Source organism: Vidua macroura, chromosome 6 (assembly GCF_024509145.1).
Source record: "Vidua macroura isolate BioBank_ID:100142 chromosome 6, ASM2450914v1, whole genome shotgun sequence".
Classification (NCBI taxonomy): Eukaryota; Metazoa; Chordata; class Aves; order Passeriformes; family Viduidae; genus Vidua; species Vidua macroura.
The window spans coordinates 31,014,180-31,039,057 of NC_071576.1; the positions used below are offsets into that span (position 1 = coordinate 31,014,180).

The 24,878-nt window shown below is 38.0% G+C and overlaps 1 long non-coding RNA gene across 1 annotated transcript in view; it reads right to left on the bottom strand.

The window, feature by feature from the left end:
- Nucleotides 1–773: 773 nt before the first annotated feature.
- Nucleotides 774–24,878, bottom strand: part of LOC128808584 (uncharacterized) — a 42,662-nt gene continuing 18,557 nt past the window's right edge. Inside the window, exons 2-3 of the long non-coding RNA XR_008437497.1 lie at nucleotides 1,681–1,860; nucleotides 774–1,370 (exon numbers count right to left, since the gene is read on the bottom strand). This is a non-coding gene — a long non-coding RNA (uncharacterized LOC128808584). The remainder of the gene's footprint in view (nucleotides 1,371–1,680; nucleotides 1,861–24,878) is intronic.

The following is a 24,878-nucleotide window of genomic DNA, read 5'->3' on the forward strand; positions in this document are numbered from 1 at the left end:
AAGGCATGATGCAGTGTTAGTCATCTTTATGTATTCCTACTAAAAATAGTCAACCCCACAGCCAACTACCTCTGTGTTAGTAGAAGCCAGCTCTGTGACTGTGGAAGAGTGACTAACTCCTAGAGCAAACACTCTCCAGAATGCCTCCGCTTACTCAGTTTATCTAGGACATTTCCTCCACTCTCTACATGATTAATGTTCTAACCATTGTCTTCAAAATTAGCTTTGTATTGACAATGGTAATGAGATATATTTAGTGTGAATCTTTGTTCCAAATTTAAAAGATGCTCTTTAGGAAGTTAAAGGGGATATCTTTATTGTTTGTACTGCCTGATGTTCCATTTTTGCTAAAGCACATGAGATCAAAGTATGCCCTAAGGCATCTTACACCACTGCTACAGTTTAAAAATTGGCCAATAACTAACAGCAATTGATTGCTGTCAGATTTCACCAGGCACCACAGAAGGGGTCAAACTGATAGCAAATTTTAGTATCTTACAAGAGAATGTGAGAATCTTTCTGGTAGCAGAGAAGAAAACTGTTACTGACCTTTCTGTTCTGGACTAAGCCAGATCTCTGCAATGCCAAATAATGGGTACAGTTAGCAACAAATTGTACATTGTTATGCCTCCTAAATGTATATGCATGTTTGTATACATTTGTGTGTAAAATATTTCAATGTCAATATATAGATATTATTGATAAATAAAAAGATGTATGGACAAAAATTGACACCTGTCATTTCCAGCTTTTATTTTGGCAAACTGCATTCCAAGTCTTAGTTCTGAACGTAGCTTAACTTAACTTAACTTATAGGTCACTCTTTAACTGAAACATATTTTCAGAAACCAGGCAAACATATATCAAGCCAAACTATTAACACCAATTAGAAAGCAAACACCAGTTTGAACTTCCATCTGGAACTCGAAGCATTGCTGTGTCCAGTTCTGGGCCTCTTGCTTCAAGAAACATGTCCAGAGAAGGGCAATGAAGCTAGTGAAGGATCTAGAGAGTCCGGGCTATGAGGAGCAAATGGGAGAGCTGAGATTGTTTAGCCTGCAGAAAAGAAGACTCAGGGGAAACCCCATTGCTCTCTACAGCTCCCTGAAAGGAGGTTGTAGTGAAGTGGGAGTCAGCCTCTTCTGAGTGACAGGACAAGATGACATAGTCTCCAACTGTGCCAGGGGAGGTTCAGGATGGACATCAGGCAGGAAGAAATCCTTCATGAAGGTGGAGCCACCATCCCTGGAAGTGTTCAAGAAACAACTGGACATGGCACTTAGTGCTGTTGTCTAGTTGACAAGTTGGTGACTGGTCAAAGGTTGGACTTGATGATCTTAGTCTTTTCCAACCTAAATGATTCTGTGATTCTGTAATATATAAAAATAATAAGTTCAGAGGAAAAATATCAGAAGTTATCCTACAAAGTTGTTTTGATGAAATGTGGTTGAAAAGATGAAAGGACAGAGATTTCAATCCTTATGTTTAAAGCTGAATATTTGTTTTGTTATTATATTACTGTCTGAAGAAAAGTTGGACATAAGCCAACAGTGTGTGCTCACAGCCCAGAAGACCAGTCACATCCCAGCCTGCCCCAAAAGCAGTGTGGCCAGCTGGCCAGGGCAAGGGAGGGGATTCTGCACCTCTACTCTGCCATTGTAAGAGTGCAGAATGTCCTACCTGGAGTGCTGCATCCAGCTCTGAGGTCTTCAGCATAAGAATGATGTGGACCTGTTGCAGAGAGTCCAGATGAGGGCCACGAAGATGACCAAAGGCCTGGAGCACCTCTCCAGGCTGAGGGAGCTGGGGTTGCTCAGCCTGGAGAAGATTTCAAGGAGACTTTACAGCACCTTCTAGTACCTAAAGAGGGATTATAAAAAGTGGAGAGACTTTTTATACAGGCAAATAGTGACAGTGAAAGGGTTTTAAACTTGAAGAGGGCAAATTTAGATTAGGTGTTAGAAAGAAATTCCTTACTCAGAGGATGGTGAACAGGTTGCCTGGAGGGATTGTGAGTGTCCCATCCCTGGAAGTGTTTTGTGGCAGGTTGGATGGGGCTCTAAGCATCTAAGTGGGTGGCATCCCTGCCCATGGCAGGGGGCTTGGAATGAATGAGATGATTTTAAGAGCCCTTCCAACCCAAACTATTGTCTTGTTCAATTATTCTATGATTCTGTTTGAAATGAAAGCTTGTCTGCTCCCTGAATCTTGGACATTTTCCTTCCAGAATTTAAACAGAGGTACAAGAAACTGTTGTTAGTTAATTTTATTTCAATGCTAGTCATTCTAAAAACAGCTATCTCCACAAGGACCTCAGAAATTAACAATTAATGCTCTTACTGAACGTTCAAATATTTTTTATTGTTTCTAAATGTACTTTTTGTCAAGAGCACACCACTCTTGACTAGCTTCCTGTCTGCTCTTGACACAGCAGAGATCTAGAACAATATTAGCGTGACAAACAGAAATAACATCAAGGGGCATTATATACAAAACAAATTACTTGCTTTTACCTCACTGACTGCCCAGACTGTCTTTATAAATAATACCCTGGCTCCCATTCAACTCCCTGCTTGCAGTCCTAAAAATTATGGCAGAGACTGTGTTTCAATATGTGTACTGAAAAAGAAAGATCCATGCTCAAGAAAAAAAAAAAAAAAAAAAAAAAAAAAAAAAAAAAAAAAAAAGAGAGAGAGTTCAGTCCTTAGCTAACTAAACATAAATAATCTCATTTCTAATCTGGCCTTGGAAAAGAGGTGCAAAAATATCTCTCATCTGGTGTGTACAACAGTTTTAAAGTAGTATACTCTAGAGGATCAAATTATTCAGGCAGCAGAATGAGAGGCAAAACAAGAGCCAAGGATTTTGAATAAATACTACAGCTGTGGGAAATGAGTTGCAGAAATAAAAGGAGGAGGGACCAGCTAGTTTTGAGGGTAATAAGCATATGAAATATCAAGGAAACAGAGCAAAACTGAGTCTGATTTATACCCTAAATAACTTCATTGAGTTCATTAGAGTTCCATAGGATACTGAATACATCATCTCAGAAATTGGTTGGTATATGATGGCTGTGAATAAGAGAGAGGGAATTCTGCAGAAACACCAGTCCTTTTGTCTTAAGGTTTTTATATTATACTATTTCAGAAAACTTGGAAAGTGACAGACCCGGAGCGGTAGCTAGCGCCAACAGTATTGCAAGCAGGTGTTACACAACTCCCCAGCTCTCCCAGCTCGAGTGCTCTGCCTTCACAATTCCTCTGCTGCTCTCAGTTTGGATCACTTTATGCTGTAAATTTTGTGATGAGCAGGGTAGTGCTTTTGTTAGGCATACAGATGTGCAGCACTGAGTAGAAACAGATCTCAAGATTGTTTCCACTCCAGGCATCTTGGCCTTTTGTCAGAGCTTTTCTGTTTTTCCATGCTTTTCAGTCCTCTGTTTGTAAGGTTAAAAATAAAATGGGCTGAGCCACCCAAAAGTGATTCTACACTAGGGACTGTTTCTGCTTCTGCAATTCTGTTCTGTGCACCCTTCCTTCCTGTTGACTCTGCTGCTTTGGTTCTCCCAAGCTAAGTCTCTTATTGCCAGGGAAAAGACTTTGTTGCTCTCCAACAGTCTGTACTCCCCACCATCCCCATTTGTGTTTGGGCATGACAACGAGATGAATTCTTCTTCATTGCCTCCTGTCTGTCAGAAAGTGTTCATTTCTGTCTGTAGCCAAAAGGTGGAGAAACAAATAGTGAATCCTCATTCACATGGAAACGGTGTTTTATTTAAGATACATTGTGTCTGAAAATATACACGCAGCAGCAACTGTGACTCCGTGTATCAGACCCAAGTTTCTCTATCCTTCTGAGGTGGCCCTTTAAAGTTTCACCTGTTTCACTTATTTCCTATGAGCTTTTACAATTTTTCCTAGCTTTACTGGAGATGGAAGACAGAAACCTGAGATTAACCCAAAGAAGGAAGCCTACCACTCAGGAGTATCACGAACCAAATAGGCTTATTTTCAACAGGTAAAGACCTGTGAAATCAAAAAGGTGAAATCTCTGCCAATCCCACCCCTCTTTCTTGTTCAAAGGACTCCTTGGTCAAAATCTTGAAGTTCTTAGATGCATCGCATTTGCTTTTTGCATACAGCTGACACCAGGTCCACCCATCCTTCTAACTACTAACATCAGGCAGTACTCATGGTCAGCCTAAACTGTTGTCATTTAGAGTACAGATATTCTGTGCAGGAGACTGACTCAGCTTCACGTGCTGGACGCACTGCAACAAGAACCCAAGTCATGTAAAAATGTGTTGATTTTGCATTCATTTTCTTCAGAACAGAATAAATGTCATAAGTGATACTTCAGTCCCAGACCTAAATATTAAGAGTCCAATGCATTTGGCATTCGGGAGGGGTTGGCATTGTCTTGGGGTGCCCACCAAAGCCACTCTGTCATTCACCTCCTCAGCTGGATAGGGAAGAGAAAATACAGTGAAAGTCTCATGGGTTGAGATAAGGACAGAGAGAGAACACTCATCAATTTCTGTCATAGGCAAAGCAGATTCAGCTGGGGGAAATTAATTAGATTTATTAATAAGCAAATGAGAGTAGGGTAGTGAGATATAAAACCAAGTCTTAAACCATGTTCCCTCCACCCCTCCCTTCTTCCAGGGCTTAACTTCCAAATTCTCTAACTCCTTCCCACAAGAAGCACAGGGAATGGGAAATGGAGGCTGCAGTCAGTTCATCACATATTGCCTCTGCCACTTCTTACTCCACAGAGGGGACTCCTGATATGCTTCCCCTACTTCACCATGGGGTCCTTCCTCCAGGAGACAGTTCTCCAAAATCTTCTCTAATGTGAGTCCTTCCTCCAGGCTGCAGTCCTTTACAAACCATGCTGCAGAATTTCTCCAGCATGGACTTCCCACAGGATCACAATCCCCTTCAGGCATCCACCTGCACCATTATAGTGTTCTCCACATACTGCAGGTGGATACGTGCTCCACTGTGGCTTCCATGGGCTGCAGGGACAAAGCTGCCTCACCATGGTCTTCTCCATGGGCTGCAGGGGAATCTCTGCTCTGGTACCTCCTCCGCTTCCTTCTTCACTGATCTTAGTGTCAGCAAAATTGTTCCTCTCACATAGTCTCACTCCTTTCTCCTGAGTGCTGCTGGTGTTGTGCAGCAGTTCTTATTCTGTAAGGCTTGAGGTGCTAACACCATTGCTGCTGAGCTCAGCCTTGGCCAGCAGTGGGTACGCGCTGGAGCTACCCGGCATTGGCTCTGTTGAACACGGGGGAAACTTACAGCAGCTTCTCATAGAAGCCATCCCAGTAGACCTCTGCTACTAAAACCTTGCCACACAAACCAAATAAATACAAGCACAAAGAACTAACTAAACTAGAGGAAAGGATAAAGCAATAAAAGTTCTCTACTTATCACCCACATTTATAGAAGAACAAAATTCTGGGGAAACATGATCTGGAAGGAACTTTTTTCCTCACCTGAGCTGTTTATTTTCTGCAGTAAACTTCTAGTTGTAGTAACAGTAGTACTAGGATCATAGGCAGTAGGCAAAAGAAGCAGTTGAAAAGTAAGCTATTTAGGTGGGAAGATCTTTCCAAGAAGAACCAGCAATTCAAGATGTTTATCATAAAGGGTGGAAAAACACATGAGGGAAGCAAACCAGTATTTGGTGCAGTATCCTTCCAAAGCATATAATCACAGTTACCTATTCTCATGAAATCAAGATTAAATCCATTGGAACAATGAATATACAGAGGTTTTAGGTCCTTACATGTTCAAATGCTGAAATACAGTTTTGAAAACTTAATCTTTTTTACTATGGTTAATTGAAAAAAATTGTGGATATGCTTGGAAAGCCAACAGATGGCTCCAAGCCACTGGATTGTTCCACACATCCTGTGACCCTGACCATCTTTAACTACAGGTGTCTTTATAAAGCTTTCTATCATGACTTTGGGAGAAGGCCAAATTATCAATTGTATCTTTTCTTCCTTCCAGGGGCTTCTCTCCCAAAGCAATGTGGCCAATATTTTGGTAGACGTTACCAGTTTCTGCCTGGCAGGAAGGAAGGAGAAGCCTGTATCACATGAATGAAAGATAATTATGAGAGCTTTTTTTTTTTTCTAGAGCAATAAATGTAGGGCTTCTTTTGTTATTCTTTCTCCTGTTGTCATTTCAAATATTTTCTATGGAATTGTTCTTAGAGTACATACACATACATACACTAAGGTGGTTCGCAGTCCACATATGAGAATTTGTTCACGGATCTCAAAAAAAAAAAAAAAAGGGAAAATACTACTCTCACATCTGGCAGTGATTTGTTCATCATAGAACTGTGCATCTAAAAGCATTGCATAATAGATATGCAGGGCCAAAATCATCCTGGGTGTAACAGTACTGACGTCAATTCCCTTACACCACGAAAGAATTTTTTGTGTAGAATGCAAACTGTTTTCATGAAAGACAGAGAAACACTTCAGTATGGATTCTTCTTGACTTTATTTTCTTTTAACAGCTGGCAGCTGGTAGACATTGGCTTGCTGGCCACTTGCAATAAATGAGATGGACCATGAAAAAACAAAAAGGAGAATGGGTATGGAGACTAAAACAACTGGTTCTGAGGATTTTAAATGCTATGTGCTGTATGTAAGGGATGCTATTTCAGACTATCTCTAGAATGGTCACTTGATTTGTGTACCTACTATAAGCTAGAAAACACAGGGTATGCTCCTGAAATATCTAGGATTTTTTAATAACTAACATGCTTGGATCTCCTAGAAACATTAATTATTTCCTACTAACAAAGGGTAAAATTTTTAGGCGTACCTACATGACCTAAAAAGCAGAAGAACTCTTCTGAAAAAATGCAGGAGAAATTTGCAATTCTTGTGCTGTCACTTAAATTTTAAATCTCCAAGTATATTTCTTCTCTTGTTTTCAAGATGGCTGGTCCTTGGAGTACTCCCTAACTCACAGCATTACAAACAGGCAGACTCCTTTAGCTGATACTTGAATTTACCTCCTGGTTTCATCTATTGCGGACTGAGAACAATTCTACTAGCAGAGAAGCAGCAAGGGAAATTTCTTGCAGAAAGGTCATGAAAAATGGGACTTTTAATAACTGGACAAGCTGACTGATAGCTGTCAAATTAGTATTTCTCTAAGTTTTGTGATGTTGCATTTTGTTTTTGAAATCCAGAGGATTTTTTGGGTGATCCTTTGTGTCCTAAGAAAGGCACATATTGTACATCACCTAAAAGCAACAATGCAGATTATCAAAAATATTACCATTGAACCATAAGACATTATAAAGGTTTAGGTTCTGCGTATTAAGAAATCATAAAGATTTAGAGTCCGCATATATAATAAAATTATATAAACACTCATTAATCACACATCTCTGTAAACCTTAGCTGCAAAATTTCAGGGTACATTTGTGGCTTCAGTGCAATAAATGGAATCTCTGCTATAAACAGAACTTTACCCTTAGCCCAAAATCAATAAAAATTGTTTCACAGATTACCTATGCTTTTTGCAAGTAATGTCTGTGATTTACTAACTGTGTTTGTAATTTGCTAACTGTATTGTCCTGCACAGAGGAAACAGCATAACACAGCTTCCTCCCTTATTCCTCCACGTCTTTGGGTTCCTGACCCTGCTCAAAAAATTCCTGAACTTCTCTGAACAGAGTCTGCATTTGCTGCTGATACTTACTGTAAGCACAAAACTAAGTGGAGATTATGCCACTTAAAATGCTAAATCAGGTCTTTTCAGTTAGGAATATTACCACTTCAAAAAAGTTGTTGGGTTTTTTTTTTTTAAGTTGTACAGCTCTTTTTTAGAGAATTATAATCTTAAATGTACCTGATCAATAACTTCTGTGTGGTTTTTTTAAACTTCTGTTCCTTTACAGTGTTCACTCTTTGATTCTATTTAGAGGGAACAAGATCAGAATACAGGATCTGGACACATACACATTTAAATATACACATACAAACATTTTAAAAAATTATTAAGGATATATCCCTTATAAATTTTACATTGGAGTTGGTTGTGAATTTATATATTTTATATTGTTCAGGTAGCTTGCTTCAAGAGTTGAATGCTTCTCTAAATTCAATTGAACTACATATAAACTAGCTGCTAGAAAGCAAAAGGAAATATCTCTGTGTGTGCATATGCACAGCTTTGAATTAAAACTATTATTATTTCTTCAACTGAGCAATTTGAGACTGAAAAAAATCAACATTTGCAACTTCAAACACAAATCATAAAATAACATCCTTACTCTAGTCACAGTTAACCACATAGTGACTAAATATAGCATCAGCCTGTCCTCAGGATGTGTCCACAATAACAGATTACTCAAAATGTTCTGCTGCTATTCCCTACCTAATATTATGTCTACAACAAAATGTGGAAGTTTAAAATATCTCTGTAATTATGGTAAACAGACAACAATCACTAAAATTGCAGAGTACTGTCCACTTCTCCTAACCTACAGGCTGTATATAGAAAACTAAATTAAACAATTCTGCCTACTGCTAGTAGTCAAACGCAGACTAAATTCCAGGTATTGGAACACAGTGGAATCATATTTTGAGTGAGATATAAATTCCAATCCTGATTTTTGTTAAGATTTTTAGATGATTTCTAATTCTGAACAATTAATGTGTGTTTCCTTACTAACTGTGTTGAGAATTTTCATAGACATTTTAAAATGTAGAAGTCATTAGAAAATTGACACTATTTCCTCTTGCTTCCTTACATTGAAATGGGGAAATTACTCAATGTCCAAAAGCCTTTATTCAGAAAATGCAAGCCAAATTCCTCTTGGAGTTGAATGCAGAAAGAAGCAGGTATCCTTAAGTGTCTCTCCACCCGTGTCTTGAGGAAAGCATTCCTTATTTCCGGGCATGGCTTCCACCCCTCCCTGCCTGCGACCCCGCCGATGCCCTTCTGCTTACGTACAGCAGCCATGGAGTGAGAACAGGAAGAGGCGAATAAAAGAAGCAGCTGTTCTCTGAATCACAATCCTCTCTGGATTTCTCTATTAAAAAAAAAAAACAAAAACAAAAAAAACCAAAACCAAAACAAAGTAATAGAAAGACAAGACCCAGAAGAAGCATAATATTCCTTGAAGCCTCCTCTGCAGCTGCTACCAAGAAGCTCAGCAGCACGGTGATAAAGACGGGTGCAAGTGCACACAACATTTTTTCTTTACAGATTGTCTCTTTCCATTTGATTTGTACAGTCTACAGGACTGGATAGCTACAAATTCAGACTCATTTGTACGAATGGTCTGTTAGAAGCTGCCTTAGTTTGGCTGCAGAAGCTTCCCTTCTATCACACCCTGAGTAAAGTCTTCCTAAGTCCACTTTTAATATTTTCAGTTTGTATTTAAGAATCAGCTCTGTCTTTGCTATTCAAATATATATCCATTTTCAGTCTACTTGCTTCCTGGCCTAAATGAGCATGTAGAGGCCAAAATCTAATATCAACACCCTGTAAGCAGATTTCTATCAAGACACCTAGGAAAAATTTATAGATTTGAATAAAGGTTGTTTTGCAAATTCAAGAAAATATTTCCTTTTTTGTTTTAGAAACACCAATTTGTATTGTATTTTTCTGAATGCAGATTATCTGTTTCTTAATTACTTCAAATGCTTTTTCAATGAATAGAGCTGTAAGACATCCTGAATTTCAAAATAAACTTTCTTTTGTCTTTCATATATCAGATGAATTAGACAGTTTCTGTACAAGATACTCTCAAGATATTTGTAAAATAGCCAAAAATCAGAGCCATTTGTTCTGAAATGCTTAGAAACATGACTGAAATGATAACCTATAAATATGGTTCAAGTTTTCTAGCCAGAGACCTGACCTTCTGTTCATGCTTTGCTTGTAATTTCATCAACAATTAGAGGTTACTAGCAAGAGCTAAGATCATAAAATCATAGAATATCCTGATTTGGGAGACCCACAAGGATCACCGAGGCAGCTCCTGGCCCTACACTGGACACCCCAAGAGTCACACGCTGTGCCTGAGAGCGTTGTCCAAACACTTCTTGAACTCTGTCAGGCTGGTGCTGTGACCACTTCCCTGGGGAGCCTGTTCCAGTGCCCAGCCGCCCTCTGGGTGAAGAACTTTTTCATGATATCCAACCTAAGTCTCTCCTGACACTCTCATGTTATCCCTTTGGTCCCGTCACTGGTCACCAGTGAGAAGAAATCAGTGTCTGCCTCCTCACTTTTCCTCATGAGGAAGTCGTAGAGAGCCATGAAGTCTCCCCAGAGCCTCTTTTTCTCCAGGCTGAACTAGCCAAGATGTTCAGATGCTCCACATATGTCTTCCTCTCTAGAACCTTCAGCAGCTTCACAGCCCTCCTTTGGAAACTCTCTAATACCTCTATGTCCTTACACAGCAAAATGAATGTAGGCATTTCTATATTATTAGAATCATAAATGACTGTGCTTTTGCCTCTTCTGCCATTAAATTGTACCCAAAACTGAGAGGTACATTCACTCACAACTGATCAATTTCCATGCTAATTCCTGAAAGCTTCTAAGACTTAATTCTCTCAGCTGCTATTTCCCTTGTGCTATTTAGAGAAACAAAAAGAAAAACCACCCACCCCCCCCAAAAAACAACCAACCCCCCCCCCAAAAAAAAATCCCAAGCAAAAAAACCCCACCAAATCCCCCCTGCAAAAAAAAAAACGCATTAATGACTCTCCTTCCTGGCTCATAGTTCCTTCCTTTCTTTCTGCCTTTACTGAGAAATTATATTCTGTGTGATCCTCTTGAAAACTAGACACTTGGTCATTCCATAATTTATGTATCAAATCAGATGCAGACTTTCTTAGATTAATAGATATTAATGTTCCCTAGACTGCCACTTGTTATGTTCTTCCACAGTAGCTACATGGTTCTAAAGTTTTACCTACATTCTTCCATTTTCCCATTCAAATCTAGATTTTTTCATAGTCTAATATCATTTTGTTAAAGGAATCCAGGAACTCCTTTCAGTGGGTCAATATGAAAAGAATTTCTAGAAAGTATGCACTCAAACTACAGGAGCAAGCTAATGAGCATTTTACATTTAGTATAATAAATCCCTGCCACTTAATCTAGCAGCCTCTTTGGTAAAATTACATGACCCACCCTGGAAATGTTCAAGGCCAGGTTGGATGCTACTTTGAGCAACCTGATCTAGTGAAAGGTGTCCCTGGTCATGGCAGGGGGTTGGAACTGGATTCTCTTTAAGGTACCCTCCCACCCAAACCACTGTATGACCTTATGATTGTGCCTCCTTGCAAAATCTTTACATTCCTTCAATGAAATAATAGGTGCATATGACTAATGGAAGTGGCTACATTGAAGAATACTTGCAGTTTTGAGGATATAGAACAGGTTTTTATGTGTTGAGGACAAAATTTGTCACTCGCATATTAGATTTCCAGTGTCTGACACGAAACCAGAAAAATGTGGCCACAGCTTACTTGCAACATGTTTGTGGACAACATGAAAAATGCATAGACCTCATTGGATAAGGGAACTGCCACATTCCACCATGACTCAGTTTAAAATGAAAGCATGATATGCAGAGTGTGCTGAAATTGGACATTTGCTACCTTGTTGTTCTGTAGTTATTAAAAGTCACTATGGACCTTCAGAAACCTTTTCTTGCATTCACTGTGTTTTTAAGCATAGATGTTAATAAATTTCATAATGTAGAAGATGGCGAAAAAAATAAGTCTCTCTTCTGACATTATTAAAACTGTGTTTTAGATTCCCATTCTGGTAATTTTTGTAGACCTTTTCTATATATTTTGCCACATATATTTTACACGTGGTACTAATATGAGCAGAAAAAAGAACTTTCCAACAAGTTTAGTTTGTTACCTTGGATGACACTTTACATTTCATAAAGTGTGACAACAGACTAGTTGATTACTAAAAATCTTTGTTTTCTTGATTAAACATTTCATGAATACATGACTAATTTTCACTGTAACTTGGGTTTCTGAATGGAAAAGTCACTGTTGAAAAAGATCTTAGATGCCTGACTTGGATTTTTTTTTGATCATCCTTTGTTAGCTTTAGCATTAAAAAAAAATAAAAAATTCTAAAATGTACAATTACAAACAGGCATAAACTCTGAGACATTTTTGTGGTTTCAGAGAAAACGGACTTAAGTACATACGTCTGGAAAGTCCCACCAAGAAGCCACTTCTGTATTTTCAGGAAATTAAGCAAAAATGCCTACTGCAATTTTTCTATTGTCATTTGTTTATTTATTTTAAGCCACATCATAAGCAGAAATTTGTAATCGTAGGTGCAGTATTTACACCAAAAAAGGATTTTTTGGAAGATAAAAGAGTTGTTTATATAAACAACCGTTCTGAAAAATTTTGAGACCAATTCTAATGGTCTTATGTTCTGTGAGACTGTGAATAGTGGGAGGGTTCAAAGCTTTGTAGCTGTGGAACCAAGTCATGATCACAGTCATTCTCTTAATTGCTTTGTTTTTACTTCCTTTTTCTGGAATGAACCACGGAGACTACTGGACAGATAAAAAGTAGAAGCACATGCCAGAAGATGCCCCTGAAAAGTCTTGATAAAAGAGTGACCGGAAGAGTGGTATTCTGAATCATACCCTGAATTGCTACTCTTGAGCATAACAAGAGCTGTACTAGATCTGAAGGACCCCGTCCTGGCCCCAGCACTGGTGAAGAGCAGGGACTTGCAGAAGAGTAAAGAACAGGAAGACTATATAATCTTCCCTGGTATTTGGAAGATCCTGATGACCAACAGTTTGGAATCCAGAAATTTCTTTATGTAAGAGCCTTGGGTTTGTCTAGCCCCATATTCTATCACCAAAAATATCCATAATTAGATGCATAAAACCCAGTAAAAGTGGGTTAAATATACACTTTTCCTAGTCTCTTGATTCTTTCAGATTTGAAGACTTCCTAATTCTGATAACCATTTGTGCAGTAATCCAGGTCTCTCTCCCAATTAGATAACCTTTCCCCGAAATGCTGTAAATTGCCAAAATCCACAATGTCCTTTGGCAATAAGTTTCACAAGCCTCCTACCCCTCCTCCTTTGAATTTTACTTCCAATAGCTTAATTTGACGGTCACTACTTGCATTTGATAAAGACTGTGAGAAGTTGGTCCATGTTAATAAATGTTAGAACTGTAAAAATTACAGTCAGTGTGTTTCTGATGTAGCTCAGAATCACATTTCCCCTTTTCAAAAAGCAAATGTCTTTATCATGCCTACTCTCTGCATTGACAAAAAGGAATTTTTTTTCCCTTTTTTTTAGGAGAGTTTACCAGATCAAAGGCTTTTCCAATTCTCTCAGAGTTTCTGGATTTCAGCAGCACTTTCTGTCTAAAGCCCTTGGCAATCCAGAACCCAGGCAAAAGGTACTTGAAAGATTTCAAGCATGAGTAAAGAATCCTCTTCCAATCCTGAGAAAACAGATAAGGAAACCTGGAAACCAGACTTTTTGTAATAATTAGAGATTCACAGCTGCCAACTGAAGCCTGATCATTCAGGATACTTTGACTCTGTCCCAGATGACTTCTAAGCAAAATTCCAAAGCTGTGAGACTCAGAGTGAACTCTAAGCTGCACAATTAGTGATCATGATGGATGGATCACAAGTTGAAGTTTTAGAAAGTATCTGTTTCATATAATTGCTGGGCAGTCTTTGCATCTTTGTGCTGAGAAAAAAAATGTAAGTTCTGTAGCACTAACAGAAAATGGAAGGAAACAAGAATATTTTTCACACTGCCATAGTAAGTACTGTAGTTCTGTCATATTTCTGCCACTGAAAGAGTCATGAGCTCACATAGTTTGTACAATCTCAGCACATGCAGATTGTGGAATGTCCAGCAGCAGTTAAAGACACTGTTCCTTTGTTCAGCTGCCTCTTTGAATGTCTTACCTTACTAAAGGTAGAATGTCATATAGAGTAGGCAGTTTTGTAAGGGTTTCATTCTGAAAACTGTAAGCAGTGATGTGAATTTACAGAAGAACCATCCTGTCATCCTGCATCCTGCTACTCCCACACACAGCACAGTGCTGTGTGCAGTGTCACGGCCTCACCTCACATAAGCCTCCAATCTGACAAGACATGACAGCCGAGCTTGCACACACCACCATGCCTTAGTGAAATTCTAGGGCTTCTTATGCATAGTGACATGCTGATAAACTCTTAATTAGCTGCTGTTTATGAGTGTCTGCTTCTACTGTAGATCCTAATTCATTTGCCTCTGCCTATACTATGTCTCTATGTGCCAAATATGGATTACATTGCAACTGGTATCCTCCTGTGTGTGCCTATACAAAGGACGATTAGCTGTAAAGCCTTCTGTGAGACATTTTATATGGAAAAACTACTTACAAAATATATCATATTTCACCAGACAGCTGCCTAAATTCTGGAATGAATATCTGCTAACCATTTATATGCCAAGATTGACATTCAATGTTAGTTGTAACTCTATCCACTAAAGCGAAAAAACTATTTGGCAACTAACATTTTTCTGACTCCCAGTTGCCCTGGTACTCAACATTATACCAGCCCAGCACAAGGGTGTCATTATGCTTTTTCTCATGTTACCACTCTCTGTCGTCTACTGTGTTGTCACTCAAAATTTCACGTCTGTTTCTAATTGAATGCTTCCTTCTGTGATAATAAAGGTGATTCATATAGAGATAAAATCTCCTAAATATTATATGATGCCTTTCAGAACACACTTTAATGCCAATCAGTACTATTCTTTCATTATACATGTTTTTATCAAAAGGGGGTTAAAAAAGACAGTGAGGACTACAAATAATATGACCTCTAAAGAGATTAAAAACGGTATAAAGAAATAAACTTTTTTCTTTGCACTGGCATCAGTGAAAGCATTTCTGACACAACTCCTTTTGTGACAGTATGTATATTCTATGGTGTCTTCCCTCTTTCAGACATACGACATTCTTTTAGAACATGTTCTTCAGTAAAGATGCTGAACAAAATTAGGCTGTACTTAGAAGCAGATACCTGTTATATGCTGTCTTTGAGCAGCAATGAGCACAGTTGAAATCTGTGCTTCTGTTGGAATCCCTTGTCACTCCCACAATAAAAACAACATGACTATACTGAGTAGATATGACCTCGACATTTATGTATACTGCTTTTTTTTATTATTATTATTTACACCCACATTTAGATTTCACTCTAATTTAAACTGTTCTGTCATAGGTCATAATTTATGTTTCCCCACCCAGTCTTTTAATTTGCATTCCAATCGTAGTAAAGCTTGCAAAAAAAGAGAACCCTGTAGAGGGAAATACAGAGAAACAGTGAAGGCTGTTTCACTAGAACAAAAGAATTTTTCCCTCTTCAGATACCAAGAGGCTTTATCTGTGAACCTAATGGGTGACCTTATCTCTAAAAATTCACAAACATGCTGAAGTCCTGATTCCCTGCCACTTTAGGTTTAGCAAAGTAAAAAGAGTTACGAAATGATCCCTGTGGCTTGCTACTTAATTTACCTACCCAGTTATTCCTCTCAGAACATAAAAGGATGGGTAAAAATAATATTCACCCCACCTTGCCACCCACTTACATTGCCCTTTTTTTACCTCTCTGAGCTTTTTCTTGTCTAATGGACATGGAAGTGACAGAACTTCCTTAGTTTAGCTGACAAATCCTCTTTTATTGTGGGAGTTGGGACACCTGCTAGGAAAGGTACCTTCTGCATATTCAGATTTGAAGGTCATTGTCTGGCTTTATCTTACTTATGTAGTAAGCCCAGCACTAATAATACAGGATCCCTTCTTTGAAGCTTTAACCCGAAAAGGCACCATTTCCATTTTTCCATTTGGCAGTAGTTTCTGATTCACATGTTCACTGAAGCCAGGCTTCCTCTTTTGAGAACTGGAGTAAACTAGATTTGTCATTTGAAATGTCAGCAGCTTTTACATAGAAAAAAGAAAAAAAAAAAAAAAAAAGGATGGGAAGTAAAGCCAGTGATTTGTACTTCTATCATAACACTGTCAAGACCTCCGAAAACAGGAACAAGAGCAGGTCTTGGAATATTTTAAGTGTGGTGCCAAATTAGTTCCAACTTGCATCTATTAAAAAATAGAAGTCAGCAAGAACATAAAACACTGCTGATTTATGTTCCTTAATCTCCTCCCAATGTCATATTACTCTCATTGTACAGTTGGCTTTACAAGCTCCAGCAAAGGACTGGTATCACCAAGGGCTATGGAAAGCCCTGTGTACACATGTAAAGAAAAAGAATGTCTTCTCCTTAAATAGCAATCTTACTTATTTCTCTCAGTGTGAGATTAGAAATGTAACATACCACTGCCAAAATACACTCTAAAAATAAGAAAGAAATCAACACAGAACTGTCTTTGATAAACTATTTTACAAACAACCTAAGGACATTATTGTCACGTGGACAGAAAATCAGTTTTTGTCAGAATAAAGTTAATTACAAAATCTAAAGCAATATTTATATATTCAAAACACAACCACATAATGACGCTGTAAGGAGCCTCTGTGCAGGACAGTTTCTGATCTATAGTCCATTAAAATGGGATCATTTGGCCTATTTTCAGAAAATCTACCTTGAATCAGGTCAGCAGTCTGGTGACTTCACCCATTACAATCACATTTCAGTGCATTCACAACAAGAGACTGAACATAAGACAGACAGACATGAAACTGAAGAATCAATCAAAATAAAATCTGTGGATATTGTAGTCTCAGAGCATCACACAAAACCCAAGGTGAATGAAATGTTTGTAGATACAGGAGTGCCACCTTTTTTGACACAGGATGACAGGTGGGTAAAGGTGTGATTCACAAGCATTTACTGAACAGAGAATTAATCTCAATATTACAAGCAAATTTGTGCTGCAAAGGAAAGTCTGAGAGAGACCATATGGCTTTAAGTCAGGAAAATAACAGGTTTGCTGCCTGTAAAAAAAACTCTCTTACTGAGTTATGTGGTTTTGATGGCAGATTTAGCAAATGATTGGCACAATATAATAGACTGTAATTTTAAGAACCACAGAATTATCCTACATTGGTGGTACATGCCTTTATTGTATGGGCTGAAGTCTCAGCCTGGCTTCTAAATGCTTTTTTTTTTCAATATTCATTATTAATTTTTTTCATAAAAGATATTTTGCTCCAAGGAATGTGTAATATATCATTCAATCTATCCACTGGATTTGGCTACTTATTTGGGGGAGAGACTCTAAAAGCAATTTATTTCCATTTGGAAATGTGAAAATTTAACAGGAAAATTCTGTTAGCATCTGATAATTTCTTTTTATGGATGCATAAGTCAAAATTGAAAAAATTCACATTTGACAAATTTTGTCCCATTTTGCAGATGAGATTACATTCCTCCACAACACTGAAAAAAAAAAAACAGGCTGAGGAAAATCACTTATGTGTTTAGTCTAAATATTTTCGATGTATAGAGGAAAAAATATCTAACTGTATCCTGTTAAATATTCCTGGAAACTGGTGGTGACCTTAACAAACAGGAAACACAAGGCAAGGGACAGAACATGATGCAGCAGTGATGCAGCAGCTTCCAGAAGTCACACCTCAGCTGCACATAAATGAATTTATGCTGTGTGCATAAACTAGAGAACTAGTAGACAACAAGTGCACTAAGTCCTTTCCATGGAGAACATTCACACTGCTCCCTTCTCTCATAAAGTTCCCAAAAGCCCATGGAGTCCACTGGCAAAGGTGGTCCTGTGTCAGCTGGCTACAAGAGCAACGCCTGGGCAGCAGTGTGGGGGGCAGAGAGGAGCAGCCAGCGCGCAGAGCTCCCCTCCAGCAGCACTGCTGTCCCCTGCTGCCACGCTTCCTGCCCAGCTAGCAACCCCTCCCTCCCAACCAGCCCTACTCTGGCAACAGACCTGAGCAAATTGCATGCATGAAGTCCACTTTAATCACAACCCTTGCAGCCACAGAGACAGAACTTGTGATGCATCTTCTCAGTAATTCACCCGAAGGCAGACCAACCAGCTGAGGAAATGAACAGCAATTCCCCTCAGAACATTTGCATCCTCTTTCCAGTACTTCCTCATGTTCCTCATTGCGTCTTTTCTTCTCAATATAGAACTTCAAATATATGCATGCATAATTCAATTCTGTATTACACAGCTTCTTCTGTGATTTTTCCTATCCTTTTTCAGTTTTAGCATGATTCTCTCCATATTTCTCAAATGTGGGACTAGAAAACATTAACAAAAAAACCAAATCTGAAGTGCTTCCTAGCAATTTTTGCATTTCTATGATGATGTTCAGTCTTCTGTGTAGCTGTGAAGAACCTTTATCTAGTTTATCAAAATCTCTTTTGACCACTTTTATAAATCTAGTCAGGCTACCAACTCAAGTGCATAACAGCAGTCCTAAGTGCCCCTAAATTACCTTCAGAAAATACCTGAGATGCCTCTCTTCCATTTACATGCCTGATTAAGTGCTTATTTGCTATGCAGAGCAAAGCTCTTGCTTTGAAAGTTCTGTTTACTTAACAATTATCTTTTTGAACTAGAGCAATGCTAGAGGTTTCTACTCTGGTATTTCCAAATCCCTTCTTGGCATGGTTAATCAATCCAAAAGCCTTTTTCTTGTTTAAACAGAAGACTGGATTTATGAAGGCCACAAATCAAGTTTCTTTACTTGATGTAAAGTTTGAGTAGTCTCTGAATTTCTCATCTGTAATATGAAGACACTGACCTACAGGCCAGCTTAGCAGCTCTGCTCCAGTGAGACAAAACAGTTTTAACTACTGATAGGCTTCATAGAAAGATTATTCTTTTCACTTTCCTTCTGTAGTTTCAGTGGCTACAGAATGGCTTTCCCTTTTCCAAAGACTTGGCATGAACAGCTCTCTGGGAGAAAGCAGGTGTGTTCCTCTCAGATTCATCTCTGCCTGAAATGTGGAGTTTAGGCAGCGTCCTTTAACTTCTCTGAATGAAAAGTTTTTTCTTTGTTCACTCTTTGTTCTTTTTCAGAATGAGTTCACTTAAAGGAGAACATGATCTGTCACCTTCTGGTGAGACTGGATTTATTTAGCCCCCAAATTCAGTAAACAGAAAGAATTTCTTTAGCTATGCTCACATCCATCTTAAGAGAGGCTCTCTTTGTGATTTCAAGCACGCTTCAGTATTTGCCAATATATAAGGCAAAATGTGTATATTTTAATTCTTCCAAGAATAGCCTAGTATTAAATAACCATAAATCAGCTGGAGACTGATCCCAGCTGAGATCACAACTCAAAATTCCAAAACTCAGAGCAGAGCCCAATATTTGAATCTCTTCTATCCAAAATTATATAAATCCTTCATGAATGTGGCCAAAGTACAATATAGACAGCATCAATTGCTTTCTGTATGTACTTAGTTGCTTTCATGGCCTCAGTCTTGTCACTTTATCTTTCTCACACAATTTCTCCAGCTATAAAATGGTGTTAAACTGTACTTCTTTGTAAGGTATTATAAGATAAACTGGGGAAATATTTCTGAGTTCTGGAGTTTTATTATAGCGATTGTGATCAGAACCCTAAAGATTGCAATGACCATAAGCAAAAGATTTCTGTGCCATTCATCACAGGTACAAAACCAAAACATTTTTCTGGATATCAAAAGTGACTGGACTGCAGTTGCTGCTCTCCAAGTAATTATCCATTTGTGAGGGACAGACACAGTTACTAGGTTATGTATAGCACAAAGTATCGACCTGAGGACTCCCAGTAAAATTGATACCCTTGTCCACCTTTAGTTTGTGATCTGGCATATAAATGGAAAGTCAGATGATTTAAAAGTTTTCCACATTTGATGTGCATCTTGGTAATATTAAGACTGGAATTTGCTAGGGAAAGCATTATTTAACCAAAAAGTACCACCACTTTGTGGTGGTGTGTTTTTGCATTAAATTTGTGTTTGTTCCCTGTTCCTTTCCCTAATCCCTCCTCTCCCCCGTTGTCAATCTTCCCAAGCCCATCCCTAACTTCCTCCCTTCCAAGTTGTCAATCCTCCCCATCCCTGCCCCCTCTTCCAGAACTCTCCCTGCCAATCCTCCTTGTCCCAACCCCTCCTTCCAGAGTGTTCCCTGTCTGTTTTGTTACACTTGACACCCTATTTGTTACTTTGTGTTGTTCTACTCCCCTATTTCCCCTGATAGGTTTACAATAGTTTAGTCCCACCTTAGACCACTCCCCAGCTTTACCTTCATTGGTTAATGTTCCTACACCCCTCCTCCTGAGTTACTGTGTAAAAACTTCTGTTCACCCCCCAGCTTTGTCTTTGGTCTTTGGTTTTAGTTTTTTCCACCTAATAAACTCATCCAGCTTTTACCCCAAAGACCTGTGTCATCGTTATCTGTCCCTGCGCCGGACCAGCGATTACTGGGAATTGCAGAGCTCGCAGGCGGATGGTCGCGTTGCCTGCTTTCGCCGCCCAGCACGCCCCCAATGGCACGCGGCAACACTGCTTCTAAAAGACAACATGCATTTCTGGCAGGCACTTCTCAATACAGGACAGCAATGAATCTTTTACTGCTTTGCACATGCAGGTCATTGCCAATTATGTAAATAGGGTAGATAAGAAATTAGAGAATTTCAGATTGGAAAGTGCCCTTTACTAGGATAAATAATTCAACAAATGTAGAAGTAATCAACCTTGGAAGGTTAGGTTTACTTAAAAAAAATACCACTTTTGCAGTAAATTCAGTTACCCAGGCCTTGCATCATCTTGCCTTACAAATTGGCCACATACTCATGCTGACCTAAATTGCTGGTTTGTAATTGGACACAACCTTTGAAAAGTTTCTCATTTGGGACTGAACTTTTTATGACCTGCATAGAAAACTGCTATTTGAGGGGAAAAAAAAAAAAAAAAAATCATAATTTGATGAGTTTTGCTCATAGGGAGACAACAATTGATTTGGGAATTTAATTTACATAGAGATCATTCCAAAAAGCATTTTACAAATACAACAACCATAGAATGTGTTTCTGCAACTAAAGAGTTAAATCTGACCCTTAAAAAACATTTAAAGCAATTTCTGACTGTTTTCTTTTGGCTTTCCTGGCCTTTCATACTTTCATGCATGAGATGCAAAACAAGTCCTTCACCTGGGATTTCTATGCAAAGGTTAGGCCACCAGCTTAACTGCTGAAATTGGTTGGTTGTCCCAGTGATATATTAGTGATTAGCTAAATAAAATCATTCTGTGCTACAGATTTATTTGCCAGTGCTGGGCTTATGTATGTGGACAACAAATATGAAAGTACGGCTCATCTTGTAGCCAAACAAACCTGAATTTGAACATACCCAGTTTATAAACTGCCAGCTAGATCTAGACAAGCTGACTATAGATAATATGTAGTTTTTGCCTACAAAGCAGGGGTCCAATGGGTCAGAGTTACTTCACTTACAACTTTTCTTCAGAATACTGGTGTAGACAGTTATTAAGATCAAAAATCTGCTCAGCAAAGAAAGCAATATAAGCAATAGTTTGCTGAATCATCCATTTTTACAGTTGAAGGGCTTCACTCTTTTTTCTTGCATAGCAATTGCACAAATGCAGCCTAAACTGGGTATAAAATGCTCCTAAATGTGGAGATGTTCCTTTGTACTCTCTGCACTCAGTTAGTTCCAGTACAAATATTACTCACGATAAATAAAGACTAATGGCAAACAGAACCTGAAGAAGAAAATCCAGGGCACAAAATATTCTATGCTATCACATGCTCTATAGAATAAAACATAGAAATTCACACACAGGAAAAAAAAAGGGGTTATACTGTTATATATTTTTCAGCTTAATTATTTATCATGCTGCTGTGGGCCAAAGATTCTATTATTAGGGTTTAGAAATAACATTATGATTATATAAAAAAGTATCTTATTTCAAACCAGTTACTAGTGCTAACTTTGCTTTAGAAAGAGTTTGTTTTGAAAAAAATTTGAACATGTTCACTTCATTAATTTTGTATTAGTAGCATAATATCTGACTTATAAGTGCTTCTGGTAGGCATTACATAAGTCAGAACTTAGTTCCTTATTTTTAATTGACTTATAAAATAGGAAGAATTAAATCATGTTTTGCAGTATCAAAGGATCTTCATAAAAGATTCATTATTGAAAGTAACTTCTATCTCCACTATGCCTTTTGCATAAAATCCCCAAGGGACTGTACAAATATTTAAAGCTAAATCTCACAACCCTAGCATGAAATACTGATAATAATGTGGGCTCAGGGGTACAGAAAGAGCTCTATAAGATATTAGGTTCACTGTTCATCATCATCATCATCATCAAAACAGCCAGGCCTGAGAAGAAAATAATTTGAAAAGTACCTTGCATCTGAAAGTCAGCAAGAAAAACAGCAAGGAAAGTGCTGAGACAAGATTGGCTGGATTCAAACTTCCAGTCTTTGCAGACTTGTTACTCTATTCATCTCTGGAACTATTTTCAGTGCTGGGAATCCTTTGTCATAAATGTATGTTTTACATTTGTCTATTTCAGTAGTTGTGATAGTGATAGTGGTATATATTATTATTTCCTTCATATGCAAAACACCAGTTTCTGGGCACCAAGGAAACCCAAATGTCCATGATCTCAGACCGGACAAAAGTTGGGTTACTGGACAAAAACTAAGCTGTACTGAGTTTCAGCAGCATGGATGTCCATAGGTTACTGTGATTAAAGCACTATCAAAACTTAGCTTGGTTCTCTGATTTTTGTTGGAGCAAATGACTGTTTCAACTTTTCATTTAGAGCTAAGCCTCCTACCAGAAGCGGCTTCTGGAGGATGCATTTCTTGAATGCTTTAAAATAATATTAAGAGAAGTGCTAACACATGAGGTGCAATGTGATTGTAAAGCTCCATTTTAGAAATACAGAACTGGTCAGGCATTAGTTCAAAATACATTCATGTTAAGTTATAAAATATGACTGTTTGTACTATGAAACTCTGAAATGGATTTTGGAAGTTTTTGGATATATTACCAGCCCAAAATTATTTTCATTCATTAATAAAACAAATTAATCTATTTTCCATCATTTAACCAAAACTAAGAACTTCCTGAAACCCTTTGCAACTGTGTTACAGCACACAAACTGCCTTAATGAGCTTGCACAAATCTACCTTAAGGGGGCTTATTTGAACATTGCTATCCTCATTGTAAAAGCCACAGTCACCACAGCCTTCTCCATTATGGCAAAGCTGTAGATCCACCTATAGATACATAGAGGGATGGCTTTTGCCTCGCACTTAAGGTAGGTAACATTCTCTTTGTATGCAGGTGTCTTGTCAAGTTACTCATTTACAAGCTACTTTACAACATTCTTCTCCATCTTCTATTCTATATGTGTATATGTGAGTACAGAAAGACACATATACATTAAGATGAAAACTCAAAAGCACACATAAATATCCAATCCACAAAGGGTTTTCCAAATCCATAACACTTCACTCTTACCAGTACAACCAATCTCACTGATCTTTGCTAGGAAGCAGACATTCCAGGATAGTAATATGACACACAGGGTTGTTCCCTTCCTGCTGAATGAAATGTGGATTTAAAATTTAGGAAATATTTACTGTATATTTTAATATACTCAAATGCATTTAAAGTATTTTATACAGCAAGATAATTGTTAATTAAATGATCATGTTTCAGTTCATTTACATGTGTAATATTTGCATGATAAGGTGCTGTGTTATGCATTTTGTTGACATTCTTAAACTCTGCCAGAGAATATGCTGCACAGAGTTAATGAAAGAAATTATATGATTTTGCTTGTAATGTTTATTTACTGTATTATCACCATAAAATTTAATTATTCTGAGCAGTTGAGACCTGACTGTCATTACACTCATGCAGAGATATGACAAACATTTGGAACTGTAATGGTAATACTCTAACCACTTTGCATGAAATTATAGGCAATATTTAAATTTCTCTCCAAACTTAGAATAATTTCAGCCTGGGAACATACGTTCTACTTCAGGTTTGGGGGGCTTGTTTATTTTTGTTCCTAATAACCAGGGTTATTTCTAAGTCATTTGAGTTCCTTTAAAAATCAGGCTTTTGCGTGCATATAGATTTGCTCTTGAATGTCTAATAAACAGTTTTGATTTGGAAATTAAAGTTGGCAATTGATCAGACCACTCTGGAGCACAGTATAGCTCCACTTGATGAGAGCTACTCATATAGATTTTACTGAAGTGAGGCAGTGCAAATTGCAGCTTATATACAAGCACCTTTCTTAGAGAGCTAAATGACAGATACTTGCTCTTTCATTGACTTGAACTTACTTGCAACCAATAACATAGACATGATAAAAATCTGGGCAGTAAAAAAGCATTTGCTTAGATTTTAAATGGCTTGTTTGAGACCTAATCTTGATCTTGTTAAATTTGCTGGTAAAATTCATGTAAACATCAATTGGAGGTTTAATCCTTTTGTGCATTAAAATGTTCTTGCCCATAAGTGGAGATATTCGCTATTGGTGTACCTGAAAAAAAACCTGTATAATAATCATATCTGCCTGAGTCTAACTTAGATGGCTCCTTCAATATTAATACATGTGGTTCAGCAGAGGGGGAGGTTATCTTTCACAAGGCGCACTCCTTTAGACTTACTGAATAATTCACTAAAAATGAATACTAGAAGAAATGTACTTAATTCTTTACTCAATTCTGAAAGTCTGATCAAAATGTGTGACTGGATCAAGCAGAAGCTTGGCACTAAATCTGATATGCCTTTTTCTAAGGGGAAGATGCTCAAAAGATCTGGAGT